Source organism: Corvus kubaryi, unplaced genomic scaffold (genome assembly GCF_017639235.1).
Source record: "Corvus kubaryi isolate FWS band 111438036 unplaced genomic scaffold, C.kubaryi_AGA036_p1.0 37300, whole genome shotgun sequence".
Classification (NCBI taxonomy): Eukaryota; Metazoa; Chordata; class Aves; order Passeriformes; family Corvidae; genus Corvus; species Corvus kubaryi.
The window spans coordinates 17,168,891-17,183,146 of NW_024581093.1; the positions used below are offsets into that span (position 1 = coordinate 17,168,891).

The 14,256-nt window shown below is 41.9% G+C and overlaps 1 protein-coding gene across 2 annotated transcripts in view; it reads right to left on the reverse strand.

Moving 5' to 3' along the window:
• CDH11 (cadherin 11) overlaps positions 1 to 14,256 on the reverse strand; it is an 82,406-nt gene that overhangs the window by 29,320 nt on the left and 38,830 nt on the right. For both annotated transcript variants that reach the window (XM_042027640.1, XM_042027641.1), the window contains one exon: positions 12,580 to 12,703. The gene's annotated coding sequence lies outside the window, so the exon portion shown is untranslated. The remainder of the gene's footprint in view (positions 1 to 12,579; positions 12,704 to 14,256) is intronic.

The following is a 14,256-nucleotide window of genomic DNA, read 5'->3' on the forward strand; positions in this document are numbered from 1 at the left end:
AGGGCACAGACACGGGGTTTCCCTGCCCCTGCTCAGCCTCGTTCCCATGGGTTGGTTTGTGTTCCCTGCACGGGCAGAAGGACCCTTGGTCCCGTGACTGGAACAGTTCCTCAGCAGAGCCCCGGCCATGCGGCTGGAGAAATAAACATCTCTGAAACATCTATCAAGAATCTGTCTGTCCATATATATTTCCTTTCCACGGGACTCCTGGTTTGATATATGCGTGTTGCAGGATCCCCACTGCAACAGTGAATGACACAGAAATAAGCCTGAGAGAGTGATATTAAAAGGCTTGGGAAATGAAAAATGGCTGTAAACAGAGTTTTACATTTACTTGCTGCCCTGGGGAGATCCACTTAAGATAAATGTGAGAGAGGCTGTCTGGTTTTAAGCATAAACTCTACAGGAAAACAACCAGCATAAGAAAGGTAGTCTTATTAAAGACCATGGTGATTGATAGAGTCATTTCAAGTAATGACTAAGCTCTTGGTAGAGTTTATTTTAAATAGTAATTGTGTTCTTGTGCTCCTCAGACCAACTGGCATTCTCATAATTCCCCAGATGCTCCAAGGCCAGTGAGGCTGCAGCCCAGCCCACGCTAGTCCCAGCCATTTTGGTATTATGTAAGTGGCTATCAGTGACACCCTGAGGAGGAAACAAATGACAACTAAAGTCAACTTACTTGCAACTACTAATGCTGTATTTACATGCTAAGCCAACCCCCAATATTTTTTCTCCCTAAGAATTGATATGTCTGAATATCTGAATAACACTTTTGCTGTGACTGATGGTCTCTTTGGTTTGTGCCAGAAATGAGACAGAAAGTCAAGATTAAAGAGTGAAAACCTATCAAAAACTAATGATTGCAGGCAGGTCTATTCAGCTCCCAAAACAAGGCAGACAGAACTGCAGCCACCAATCCATTTCTGCTCAGATCTATAACCTCTTGCTGAAGGGCTGGCAGCCCCCACACAAGCAGAAATCTAAATTCAGTCTGTGGTTCTGCACTTACAGCTTCATTTCCAGAGGCAGCTTCAGCAGCGCTGCCGAAATGCCAGGCTATTAAAGCATCCTGGGTGGTCTTTGTGTGGCCAATGTGTTCCTCTACAAAACATTTTTCCACTTTGAATTTAATCCTACTGGACTCCTCAATCCCCATGTCCCCCTCAGTTTGGTCTCCCTCAAGCAGGAAAGTTCCTGATGAAGGGCTTCCACATCGTGACTCATTTAGAGAGGTTCACATTACAGCCTCTGTAACATTTAACTTTACAAAACTCGACAGGCTAGGGAATTACTGAGAGTCTCCTTTACAAACACATTTGCTAAAGAGAGAAAGGTGAGAGATAAATAACTAATCAATAATCTTCTCCTTTCCCCAGCTTTCTTGGAGCTCCAGAAGGAAGAGCTCGGATCCTTCAGCCATGCCCGTGGAAGGCTCTTTTTTTGATATCTTGCTTAACTATTCCAGTTTAGTGCAAATTTCTTCCATAAAGAGAATAAAAGCCACTTTGAGATTTCTGAATGAAAAATCGAATCAATAATTCATTTTTGCCTAGGCAGAGATTGTCTGTGAGGAGACCAATTTTGGCTCAAAAGCATGAGATAACAACCTCAGAATATTCAAACACATTCCTGAAGCAGCCTCAATTGCCCTAATAAAGGACACCATCACTGTTTAAATACCTAATGGGAGGCTACAGCTGAAAAGACCAAATCTTCACATTTATATTATTATTTGCAACCCATTACAACACAAGATTATAATTAAAATAATATTTGCATGAGTCTTTTCTGAGATGTCTTGCTGTAATTAGTCACCATAGAATACTTCCATTTAACCCAATAAAACCCCAAATACACAAACACAAGGAAAGCACCGCCTTCATTAAAACAACTTCCTTTTGGCTTCCTGATCTGCTCTGAGCACAAATCAGAGGAATTATCTGGATTTTTAGCATTCATAGGCTGTAAGGACTAAGACATAATTCCCAACTTTATATTACAAACCCAGAAATCCAGCAAGAGGTACTAGGATGATGCAATGAGATGCTAAGCATACAAATAAATACAATAATAGCACACAATAAATACAAAAAATAGCACAAAAAGACAGGATGGTGTCAGCTTGCAATTAAAATTTATTTCTCTTTCAACTGATCCATTTAAAAAAAGGGCAAATGATTCTGCATATTTTTCATGAGCATATCTCATTTTGAGCTAAACCTGTTGATTACGCCTTTCTAACTGATCACATGAAGCACAAACACATCCCAGACCTGGCTTGACCCTATTTCTGACCTGTCATTACAGACGATTGTGGCAAAACCTTTCATTTCTGTTCTTGTGACAGAAGCAGTAACAAGAACAGATTTAAGGCAGTGCCTTGCTACAGCTGGAATGATGTTTGGTGGCATTGCTATCATGCAGAAGAGGCAAATTTTAAATGCTTCAAACCTACAGCTCTTCTTGCAGAAAAGTATCAGAAACTGATGTTTCACAGAGAGCTTGTCGTGAGAAATTGGCCAAAAATGGGTATTTTAAAAATTAGATTAGTGGTATTCATAGCTGAATGTATGAATCAACTTTAATTAGATGTTATTTCGGAAGTGCATTAGGGGTTTTGAGGTTATAAATACCTTTTGTCACCCTTGCCACGGGCAAGTCTTGGCCTTAAGAGTGCAATAATCAGGTCTGGTGGGGTTATCTGCATATCCTAGAACACCAATCTAATTTCTGCATCTTGCACCAGCAATGTCTTTTTTAACCAACAGGACAATCTAGAAGTACTGGAGTGTGAATGAACCTGTGTCCAGTCAGGTAAAGTGTCACCTTCCACACCAATAAACAATTTTCTCATTAATGAAGATCGCTGAAGTGCCCTTAAAAATGAGTTTGGGGAAAAGAAAGAGGAAAACCTAACATTTGGTAGAACTGCTACATTAAGAATAGTTTAATTTTTTGATGAAATGACTTTCATATGAGGCAAGTAGAGGGGAAAAATTTGCATTTATAGAAGTGAAATAAATCCAAAAAACAATAATAATAAAAAAAACCCCATACATGTGCAAATATATACATAAAAACTACTGAAAGCTCCATTCACCAGAATAGGATTAGGCTTTTTTTTCTCCACATTAAACATGCCCTTACATCCAGCATATTTTCTACCGAAATGTTCTTTTCAAAATGTTGCCAGGGTGATATCACTATTTCAATCCAACCAATTTCCTTTGAAGTCTCCCATAACAGTAATTAAATAAATTGCTCTTGGAGTAATTATGGTTTTTTTCTGGAAAAGGAACTATTACGTTAAAGAGAGATGAGAGAGTCTGTCACCAAACATAATCTTTCTAGAAACACCGGTGCTTGCTACATTTATTGGAAGAAGGATGGAATACTTAAAAACTTTGGACTTCTTTAGTTTTTGTAAAGGAAATGTCGACTTCCCAGCTGAAATAAGCAACAAGCTGAAATGACTGGTGACAGTCCTGGGAGTGCAGAGAGAAAGAAAATGGGAGTTGTGTCAATTGAAAGCTTTTAAATTCTATGTATTAGGCCCAAGAGGGCTGGTGAGAACTGGAAGGCCAAATTACAGTGTTAAAGCAAGTGGATGGTGAACAAGATGAAGGGGATGGAAAGCCCAGGACTGATGATCCAGTGGAGGGTACAAAATGGTTCAGTCCATAAATACATGGTGTTTGAGGCTTTGGAGTCTGGGCTGCTGCATTAAGGAGGTTCTGTGCGTGGCAATCCATCAGCTCCAATGCCTCCCTTCTCTGCTCTGGGAATTTGATCAGCCCTGACAGAGGCAAACGAGGCTTTCACAGCTCCAAGGAGTTTCCAAATACATAACTTTATGTTCCATCTGTACTTTGGTTTTGGTTCCAAGTCAGGCTAAAATTGTTAGGTGCAGTATGCTGAGCATCCCATGAGTTTTTGGGGTTTTTTCCCAGATTCATTTCTTTTAACTTTGCTAAGGATTTCCCTATTATTTGTGGGAATTTGCCATACACCCAACAAGCAGCACTGATTTAACCCTCAGAACAAGCTGAGTTAACCCTCGCCTTGTTCTCTGGCTTAGTCTGGTACCTCAGACCTCACAGAATTTAAATTCTGGTGCTTGCTGGGTTTGTTCACATTGCAAAGAACCTGGAGCTTTCCATTTAAAGTTTTCTTTTCATTCCATGGCTGTTTTCCTGTATGTACAATGCTGAGCACCCCCATCCTCCTCCTCCTTTAAATCTCTATGCAAGATACAAGATAATGTTGCATAAGAGTAACCCACGTGGAGCAGTATCTGAATTTCTTTCTGGAGCCTTTATCATATCCCATCCAAGGACAGTGATACAGTGCTTGTCTGCAAAGCTGGCCCTCTGTTTTCTCACCACTTTGAAGACCCAAACACAGTGTTTTCAACCTAAACATTCACAAGGGTGAGCAAAAGGACAATAAAAAATAGCTTCCTGGAAATCCAGTGGTCAGAGGGAATAAAGCACCAGACAGGCACCAGCTGGAGAAACTGGATCTGGGGATTCATCCAAGAACAGGGAACATCTTTCTGAGCAGACAGACATATTTCTTGTTCCAATGGATGGCTGACAGGGTAAACATTGCTATAAAAAACTTAACATGATCTTTTTTTTTCAAAACTCTTTGTGCAAATTTTGTGAGCCCCTTCTGGCTTAAGCTTCAGCAAGTGAGTTTAGAACCAGACCCAAGGAATGGCAAATCCATACTATAATCAGGAAGAATAGTTACAAAGGTCACACACAGGCACTTGTATTATGTTTGTAAACACAGCTTTAACTAAACCCAGCTCTAATACGTGACACGAATGATGGTGTAAGAATAAGATTGCTAATGGGAATGCTTACCTAATGCTTATTTAATAATGGGGCTTAAATAAATAGTGTAAAAAATAATTTTCCACATGTTAAGGTGAACTTGTTAAAATTTCAGAGCCTTGTAAGCCCTTAGGCCAGTGTTGCCACTGCTTGTGACATGCCCAAGCTGCTGTGAGCTGCCAGCACAGGCAGCAGGACCCCTCTGGATTCTTAGGCAGCATCAGCACCACTTTGGGCCTGCATGGGCCTTGGGGTTGGGTAATTTATTCAGCTCTAACAGATTATCTAAGGACCAAGTGGCCATTGCCTGATTTGCTTCGGCTTTCTGCTCAGCTCAGGATGACTCTGCTGTAAGACAGCTGGTTTATGTTTGTGTTTGAAATGAAGAGGCAGAAATAACAATGCACTGGTCCACACAGAATGAGCTACCCGTGCAGCAGGGAGGCAGCACAGGATGGGAGAGGAGATGTGAAAGTCAGGGACAGGAGGATGGTGAGGTTCCCCAGGGCTCAGCTCCTGGCCATGGAAGCGCTGCAGCCTGGGAGCTGCACAAAGCTCAGAGATAACACAGGGAACAGAGGGTGCTGTTCCACACACAGAAAATCCACCTTCCACAGCAACACAGGCTGGCACGTGCCCTACAGGGCAGTGGGGAAAGGGCAGGGTGAGGAGCAGGTCTGCAAACATAACAGTGGCTCTGGAAAAATAACATTACAAACATAACAATGGCTATGGGTGCAGGGAGAAGGATCCATCCCTGCATTCCCTGGCATAAGGGCCCTCCAACCCCATCCTGCCTCAAGACCTCTGCCTGAGGCAGCTGATGGCGAGGGGGACACCAAGGAAAGGCAGGGACTGGGAAGCTCCTGGGCACCACTGTTAACTGTACATAACTTGTATAAGAGCTCAGTGTGAATGAACTGATAATTCTCTGGATAAACCCTTCAGAATTTAGGCTAAAAGATCATTCTTGTCTTTTAATTTCTGTTCTTTTGGGTTAGATGAGCTCAACAAGCTGCAGCAGAATAAACTGATGGAGACTTCAAGGAGCCTGCACTGAACCCTGGATGTGAGTCAGGTGATTGCTCACAGGCAAAGCACTCAGCTGGACAAAGGATAATGTGTCAACCTTGAGCTGTCCAGAGGAAACTGCGTGCTGAAAGGAGGGAACAGCACGCGGGGAGCAGAGGCAACCTGGATAACCCTAACCCCAACCCAACAGAGAGCAGTTTTGACAGTTATTAAAAAGTCATTACCATTCTATTCTTTGTTGAAAAGTTTTCCCACTTAAAATTTTAATTATCTCTATATTTGTCAAATATAAAGCAAATCAAATCACTCCAGACCTACAAGGAGAAAAGTGGTCATTCCATTTGTTTAACACATGACTTTTGTGTCATTCTGCTGATGCTGGGAGCAGCAGAGGGGTGATAACCAGTGGGTCAGTGGCTTTACTGAGAGACAGAACAACACTTTCTTTGTTGAGCTGTGCTTGGAGTGAGCCTGCTCCTGGGATGGGGCTGTTCTCTCCTGGGTCTCACACATGGCAGAGGGGGACAAGAGACACAAGTGGCACCTTTGGCCTCCCAAACAGGGCAGCAGAGCAGTGAAGTCTGCAGTTAATCACCAGCCTTGGGATGAACAGCTCATTAGTGAGAGCTAGATCTTTGTGCAAACACATTCCCTGGAAAAATAGGGAATAGCTTCTCCCCAGAGTGCTGCAACTCACACATGTTGCCTGCAGTAAGAAAGTATGAGAACAGCTCGGGAGGTCAAGGCAGAGCCTTTGGGTTGGTTGGTTATTTTTGCTTCAGTGCAGCCCTGGTTCACAAAACACAGCTGATAGCACGAACCAAGCCAGGAGGGCCAGGAGGCCTCTCGCAGTGGCCAGACTGTGGAGGTTACATAACCTGCTTTTCTAGTTTGGGGGAGGGAAGGGAGAATTGGAGGCCAAATGCCCACGCTCTCCTGTAAAAGCAGGGATAAAGCTGTAAAAATACAGGGGGTCAGACTCCATGACCATGAATATTCAGGATTTTAGACTGTTGTTTCTAAAAGAAGATTGTGTTCATAAACAGAACCAGAAAATATCCTTCAGGGTCAGTTCTGCTTTTGATTCCAAATGTTATGTTGGCTCAGACTTCCCCTTTCCTGGCCTCTCCCGTTATCCCATTGAATTCATCAGAAGGCTGTGGCTACTGGCCAAAAGAAACGGGTAATGCATCCCAGAGCCCGTATTCTTTGAAATATCTTCTGAGACAGGAATTTATAGCACCGATATAATGAAACGCAGATTACAACATCAAAGGCCAAGTCTGTCTGCTTGCCCCATGTACCAGAACTATACAGACAATTTGAGCCATGGAACCCTGAGGAAATTGGGAAAGATGTGGAGTCACATCTAGAACGAGGCTTTAGGACTTGGTTGCACCTTCAAGAACAGTCTTAAGCAAGAGATAAATCCCATATGATGTCACACAGGTAGCAGCAACAGATCTGAAAGAATTGCCATGGAATCACAAATATTTTGGCTTTGGAGCAATGAATTCAGCAAATTTAGCCTGGTCTAGAGCAGTTACTCCCTCAGACAAGAAAAAATAGGATCAAGTCCTGACTCCAATCCTCATTTTGTCCCTCCTGCCCCTGATCACCCTGAGAGGGTTATTTTTTTTTTGCTTTAATGCAGCTGTTTAGTGTGTTGTGTTCTATGCCATTCTCTTTTATGTTGTTATTTATTATGTATTCAGTAATTATCAAATGGGTGCTTTCTATCCCAAAGAACCCACATTCCTCTTCTGCAGTAATTACAAGTATTGCTTTTAAAGACCAGAAACTGGACAGCTTTTTCCTGTAAAGGAACAGAAGGAGAGACTTCGCCTAAAACCTTGGAACAAACCTTCATTTATGAGACAAGGGAATCATTTTTATTCCACTACATGAATTCAGTGGCCTGCCACAGGCCAGTCATAATCTGTTATTGTTTCCCTACAACCTTGTACTATTAATTTTTCTTTTTAATGAACTGTCCAGTCTCGTTTAGCTGTGGGAACTATGATGGAGCTGCAATAGAAATGGTTTATGTCATGCCTTTGTCAAAAGGCTTTTCCCTACAGCAGCAGAATGTAATTGAAAAACCATTTTAAAATAAAAGTAACTGAGTGGTTGCAAATGCAGGTTGTCAGGAACGGAGAGGGAAAAACCTTTGCATTACATTAGATTTTACCAATCACTACTTGTGTGTCTTTATTAGAGTTTATAGAGATGAGGAGAGCCACATAAATTGCATCTGTTGCATGGTTATATCAGCAAGTGTTCCTGAAAATTACTGAGAGCATTTTAAAGAAGTTTTTCTTCAGCTGTGACTAACAAAGCACTAATTGGCTTGGTTAAACACCTCAAAAGAATTAAATACACTAAATTTTGATTTATTTGATAGCATACAGCATATGTCCATTTTTGAGACAGCAAACTAATGTCTGAGTACAATTCAAAGAGCTTTTATTGCACATGAAGCCTTGAAAGGCTGAGTGCACAGCCATCTTTTCCCATGGAATATTTATGTGCAAGACACATGATTCAGTTTTCTCTTGGGTTTATTTTTCTAGCCCTGGCTGTGTGTATTTTTTCTTGGAGACACTAAAGTACAAATTTTAAATATGCTATTATTATCCTTCTCACCATCATTATTTTTAAAGCCCATAATGAGCAATTATATTTTATATATCTATATGTATACATCCTCCATATTTATGTACTTATTGTTAAATCTGACAGTGGTTCTCTCCATAAAGTCTCATTAAAACTGTTTCAGAAAGACTCTGATTTAGCTTTTGCTTCACGCTTTTCACCTTTAAAGTAACTGTGGAAACTTTTCCAGAAGTTTGTTTTATCAGAGCACAATTTTCAAGTATTTGAGGTTATTTTGACCCACAAGTGATTGGAGTTTGGGGGAGTTTTTCAGTCAATGGATCAATCTTTAATGCCCTTTCTCCCCTGCTGGCCAATCCCTGCAGCCTGTGCAGTGCAGTCTTGCAGTCTCTCCTTAGGGAATCTCATGCCTGGGGGGAGTTTCAGGAGTTTCCCATTCCTCGCCCAGCCAGGCTGCTCCAGATCCTGCTCCAGAGCTCCACTCTGCAGCCCAGACAGGGCTGGGATTCCCCAGAAAGCTGGGAAAGTGCAGGGATGAGTCTCTGATGACTCAGTTGTTTCAGGATTTGAGCTGGAACAAACTTTTTGACACCAAGAGATGAATTTCAGCTCAGGTACAAGCTCATGGTTTCCAAAAACAAATCACTCGTTTCAGCATTCTTCTACATTCAAGATTCTTTCAAGGCAGCAGTACTTCATGGAAATAATTTTCTATTAAAAAGCAGATAGGAAAATCTGAAATGTCCATGTTAGGAGGTACTGAGACTGTAAGAGAGAGGACAGTAGGAATGTATTTTCTCACTTGATGTCTTTGAAGTCTTTTTAATTTCTAATAAAATAGCCATTCTTCTTCAATATCTGTTTGACCAGAATGTGTCTTATCATTATCCTAACAATGTTTCCAAAGGTTTTTCAGCTCAAGCAAGCCTTGAAGAGAACCAAGAAGGCAGAAGTAATAAATTCAGGCTCCATCCTATTGCACAGACTATGTGAAATGACACGTACTCCTCTTAACAGTTCACTCTCAGGCCTTTCTTCAAGAACTGCTGAAGGATTCCCTGTACTTTGGAGTGTCATCCTACTAAAATCAAAGCTTTTACCCTCACATGTGGGCCTATTTCATTTAGATTACTAATATCCACCCCAAAACACACGTAATGAGCTGATCCTTCAGGTACACTGTCTGTTCTGTGGGTTGACACTGAGAATTCAAAATTCAGGTCTTAGAAACCTACAGAAACAGATATTTGCAGAGAAGCAAAGTGAGAGATGTGAGACAGGATAAAACAGGCAGCTGGAGGGGGAACACTGCTCAGACAAGAGGGCCAGGCTGAACATGCAGGACAGGGGGATTCTAAGTGAAAATTAATTTTCTTTCCACATTGCATCTGTGCAGAAACAAAACTATGGAGGAATTTCCATCCAGGATCTGCTCTGTACATCAGGATCAGCGTGGTTTTCCCATTACAGTCTTTCTACATAAGAATTAAAAGCAAATAATAAAAAGGATATTGCATATGAAAGAGGCAAAGCATGCATTATACAGCACTAATTTATATGTCCAGGAAGTGAGCTTGAGTTTCTCATCCTGTATGATGAACTCATCACAGCCTTCCAGGATCTGAAGGGGCTGCAGGGAACCTGGAGAGGGGCTCTGCAACAGGAACTGGAGGGACAGGACACAGGGAATGGCTTCCCAGTGCAAGAGGACAGGGCTGGATGGGAGATTGGGCAGGAATTGTTCCCTGGGAGGGTGGGCAGGCCCTGGCACAGGGTGCCCAGAGCAGCTGGGGCTGCCCCTGGATCCCTGGCAGTGCCCAAGGCCAGGTTGGCCATTGGGGCTTGGAGCAGCCTGGGACAGTGGAAGGTGTCCCTGGGCATGGCAGGGGTGGCACTGGATGGGCTTTAAGGTCCCTCCCAACCCAAACCAGTCTGTGGTTTTATGATTCTGTGGGAGTGTTCTTTTCTGGGGTCCTGAGGACCCTTTATTCATGTAGGATGGTTTTCAGAGCAATATAATCAGAGGGAAATGTATCTGTTGTGCTTACCCTCAATCTCCCTTGAACTTCAATATAGAAAATCCAAGCAGCACAGGAAGGAAATGTCCAGTCAGGATATTCCCACTTCCTGAAGCTCCTGGTCACCTGCTGTTGTGACTGAGCCAAGGCTCTGTCACAGCCCCCAACAGCTCAGCAGGGCCTTGTTGTCTGCCCTGCTGCTCTTTGTTCCATGAACAATAGTTAAACAAGAATATTTTACCTTCTCAACTCTTGTCATTATCCAGATACTGTAACAGGAAATTTGCATTCCTGAACAGGCACAGCTGGAAGTAATTTAAGAAAGATCCTTCAAAAGAAGGGAAGAGAATTTAGGAAGCATATGGATTCACAGGTTTACATGATAATCAACAAAAGCAGCTCTTGTTCCTCCTCTTTAGAAGGGAGACACTTCACACTCCAAGCAGAGGGAACATCCCACAGTCTCTCTGCAGGAAGCTTTCTTTCACAAATTATTTGCTTTAACTCTGAAATGCAAAAAAATCTATGAAAAAAAGGCACAACACCGTCAGATATAACTGGGGTAAGGACCCAGTTGAAATTCACTTATCTCACACACTAGTGAGAGTGGTGTGCCTTCACATTTTCCTTTAAGCTTATTCCGCACAGTCCTTTAATTTCTAAAAACTAAGTCTATTTGGAAGTAGCTCTGAAGTCAAGAACAAGCAGAGTAGACAGGGGCCTGAACTAAACCATGAACTAAGATATTAGAAAATGCAAAGAGAAGCAAAATAGTGGTTAGAAAGTTCATGTATCTGTGCATGGAACAGAGACATGAAGAACTAATTTCAGGTATTTTCTCTGTGGCTTCTTGATACCCAGAAATGAATTTGAAACCTAGTCAGGAATTCTTCAAACCTAACCCTCTTTAGAATCGTTCTGTTGAGAGCCTGGATATGAACAAGAACTGAGCATTGTTTGCAAAATGTGGCTTTTGTGTTCAGACAGGACAAGAATCTCCCATACTGAGCTCTGCCCTTGCTCAGAACAGAGGAGCTAAATTAAACTGAGAGCTCCTGGTGTCCCTGTCACACCCAGCCCGGGTGCTACAGTCCCCCTGCCCAAATCTGAGGACACCACACACACACATCCCATAGAGCTGCTCACAAGGATGTTTAGGTGTTGGTCCATTCAGCTGCCAGGAATAAGATAATTGTCATTCAAGGACATTTCCAGAGAAATGAAGCATCCTCCAGCAGGACCTGAGTGAATTGAATGTAAAAATGAGTCAGCAAGACAAAGAGCTTTAATATCCTGGCTTGTACTTTTTATCCTACACAATTCAGGTGGGCTCGTGCCTTTGATTCTGTAAAAATGGCAGTCTTGGCATATTTATTGTCTATTACACGTAACCTGTTTCTGCAGTTAAACTTAAAGCCAAACAATGGACACTCCTGTAAGTGGGCAATTCTCACCTCTGTGCAACCACAGCAACAGCAGCAACTGAAAGTCACCAAGGATTTGAAAAATTAAAGGCATCAGAGCAGCAGATACAACAATTTTCAGGTCTAGTTTCTCATACTGCTCTACTTCCACGCTTTCCACCTTCTCTGAAGCCTAAGGATCACCATGAAATTCCTTTCCCAACCCAAGTCTGAGCAGTTATATTGAGCTCAATGGTATTGCACAAAATATCAGAGAGGTAGTCCAAACATGGAATTAATCACTTGCTCACTAGAATAAGGAAAGTATGAACCTTTTTGACTGATCACTTCCAGCTGTAAACCTAAATATCAGAAAAATTCCTACATTCCTCTTACTCAGTGCTCCTTTGCTGTGAACTTTCAAGCGATTCTCTGATGTTTTAAACAGGAAATTAAACAAAAGGGATTCAAACCATGTACCTTATCAAAGCATACTGTACAGAGATAGAAGGATGGTCTGTGTTCTACAGCATCAGCTGAGTGAGATCAGGGCTTTCTGTTAAACCCTCTGAGGGATCAGTCCCTGCAGAAATTGTAGACACTACAGAAACCAGCCATGGATACCTGACATCCTCAGGAGATAACAGGTTTGGGTTCAGGACTTACCTTCACCCACTGGAAACCTGCTGCCAGTTGATGTAGCATATTCCACACATTTGCAATGCCACTCCAGGAGCCTGTGACACGCTGCCAGCCCTCTGCTGCTGCTCAGCCACTACTCCAGCTCTCGCTGCAAAGAAGGAAAAAGGTCGTTTGAAATCCAAAGCAGTGGTGGCACCATAATAAAAGGAAACTAAAGTCTGGCCTATAAACTACCACAGCAGCCTAAAAAGAGTCCAAAGACAAGCAGTTAAATATTACTTATAATTAATAAATAGCCTTTACCTAGAATCACAGACCAGCCAGGTTTGGAAAGGACCTTAAAGATAACCCAGTGTCACCCTCTGCCATGAGCAGGGGCACCTCCCACTATCCCAGGCTGCTCCAAGCCCCAGTGTCCAACCTGGAACATTTGACAGACTTACTTTTGCTACAGTGTTCCCATAACTAAAATTCTTGGGGCCATATAAAAATTCTCTCAAATCTCTTTTTTGTTATCTATAGAAAAAATCTGTTCTGGTAACATTATCCAAAACAAGACACACTGTAGTGAAAAAAGTAACAGCTGCAGATGCCATTAACCAGCAAGATGTGCTTTGAACATTTCTAAGAGCTCTAAAGGCATATTAGAAAATTAGTGGGTTTATCATTATGATGGAAAAGGGAGTCGATTATCTTAGGAAGCAGAACTGCCACTACAGTAGTGAAAAAAATACCTAAGGTAAAACATCTGAAGCAAAAAAAACCCCCAAGTGCCTCTGCCTGCAAGTTCATCTACAGTTGTTTCAGTGGTTACAATTCTTTCATAAATGGGGCAGAAAGTCGAGCCAGTCTGGACAAAGGGAGCAGAAACAAAAAGAAACCTGCTGAACCATTTCTCATAGGGTGAGAAAATTGGTAAGTTAAGGATGATCACAATTTCACAGAGCAGTCTCTCATCATCCCAGGTGTTTCTGACGATGTTCCCACGCAAGTAAAATATAAATAAAATATAGTTAATGCGACTGAATGCAAAGGAAATACTCAGTGTGATTTGTTGTTACCTAGTGGTGCGGACACTGCATTCCTGAGGTTCATTTGAGACCTTGGTAGACACTTAAACAGCCCTAACTGAATTCTAGGATGAGCCAAGGAAGTCAGGCTAGATTCCCCAGTACCTCCAAATTTATTAACTGAAAATTTCTACAACTAATTATTTTAAAACAGCCTCTGTAATTTGGGCCGATAGAGCCAAGTCAGTAATTTTCTGCAATGTTTAACTGTTGAAGATGACTCATCTGTATCAATCCTTCATTTTATACCCACTTTTTACCCCCATTAAACCAATCAAGTTTAAATTGCAAAAAACCCAGTTCAGCAGCACTGTTTAAATTTCAGAGTTCCCAGAAGAAGTGTTGAAAAGGAAACAGGCATTGACTATTTTATATTCAATATTGCACAAACATATTTCATCCTTCTCCATCAAAGGAAGAAATAAAGTCATGTGGTTTCTATGGCCCCCAATGACTGCTGATGCATTGACTCCCTTTTAAAAATTTGGGATACCTGTGCTATAAAAGCACATTCCTAGACAGTGGATTTTGCTAAGGTTAAGCTCTGTGGAGTGGTGAGCTGTGTGATCACTGAGCCACTAATGTAAAAGCACCTGGTTTATACAAGTACTCCACACATTCATGCTATGAA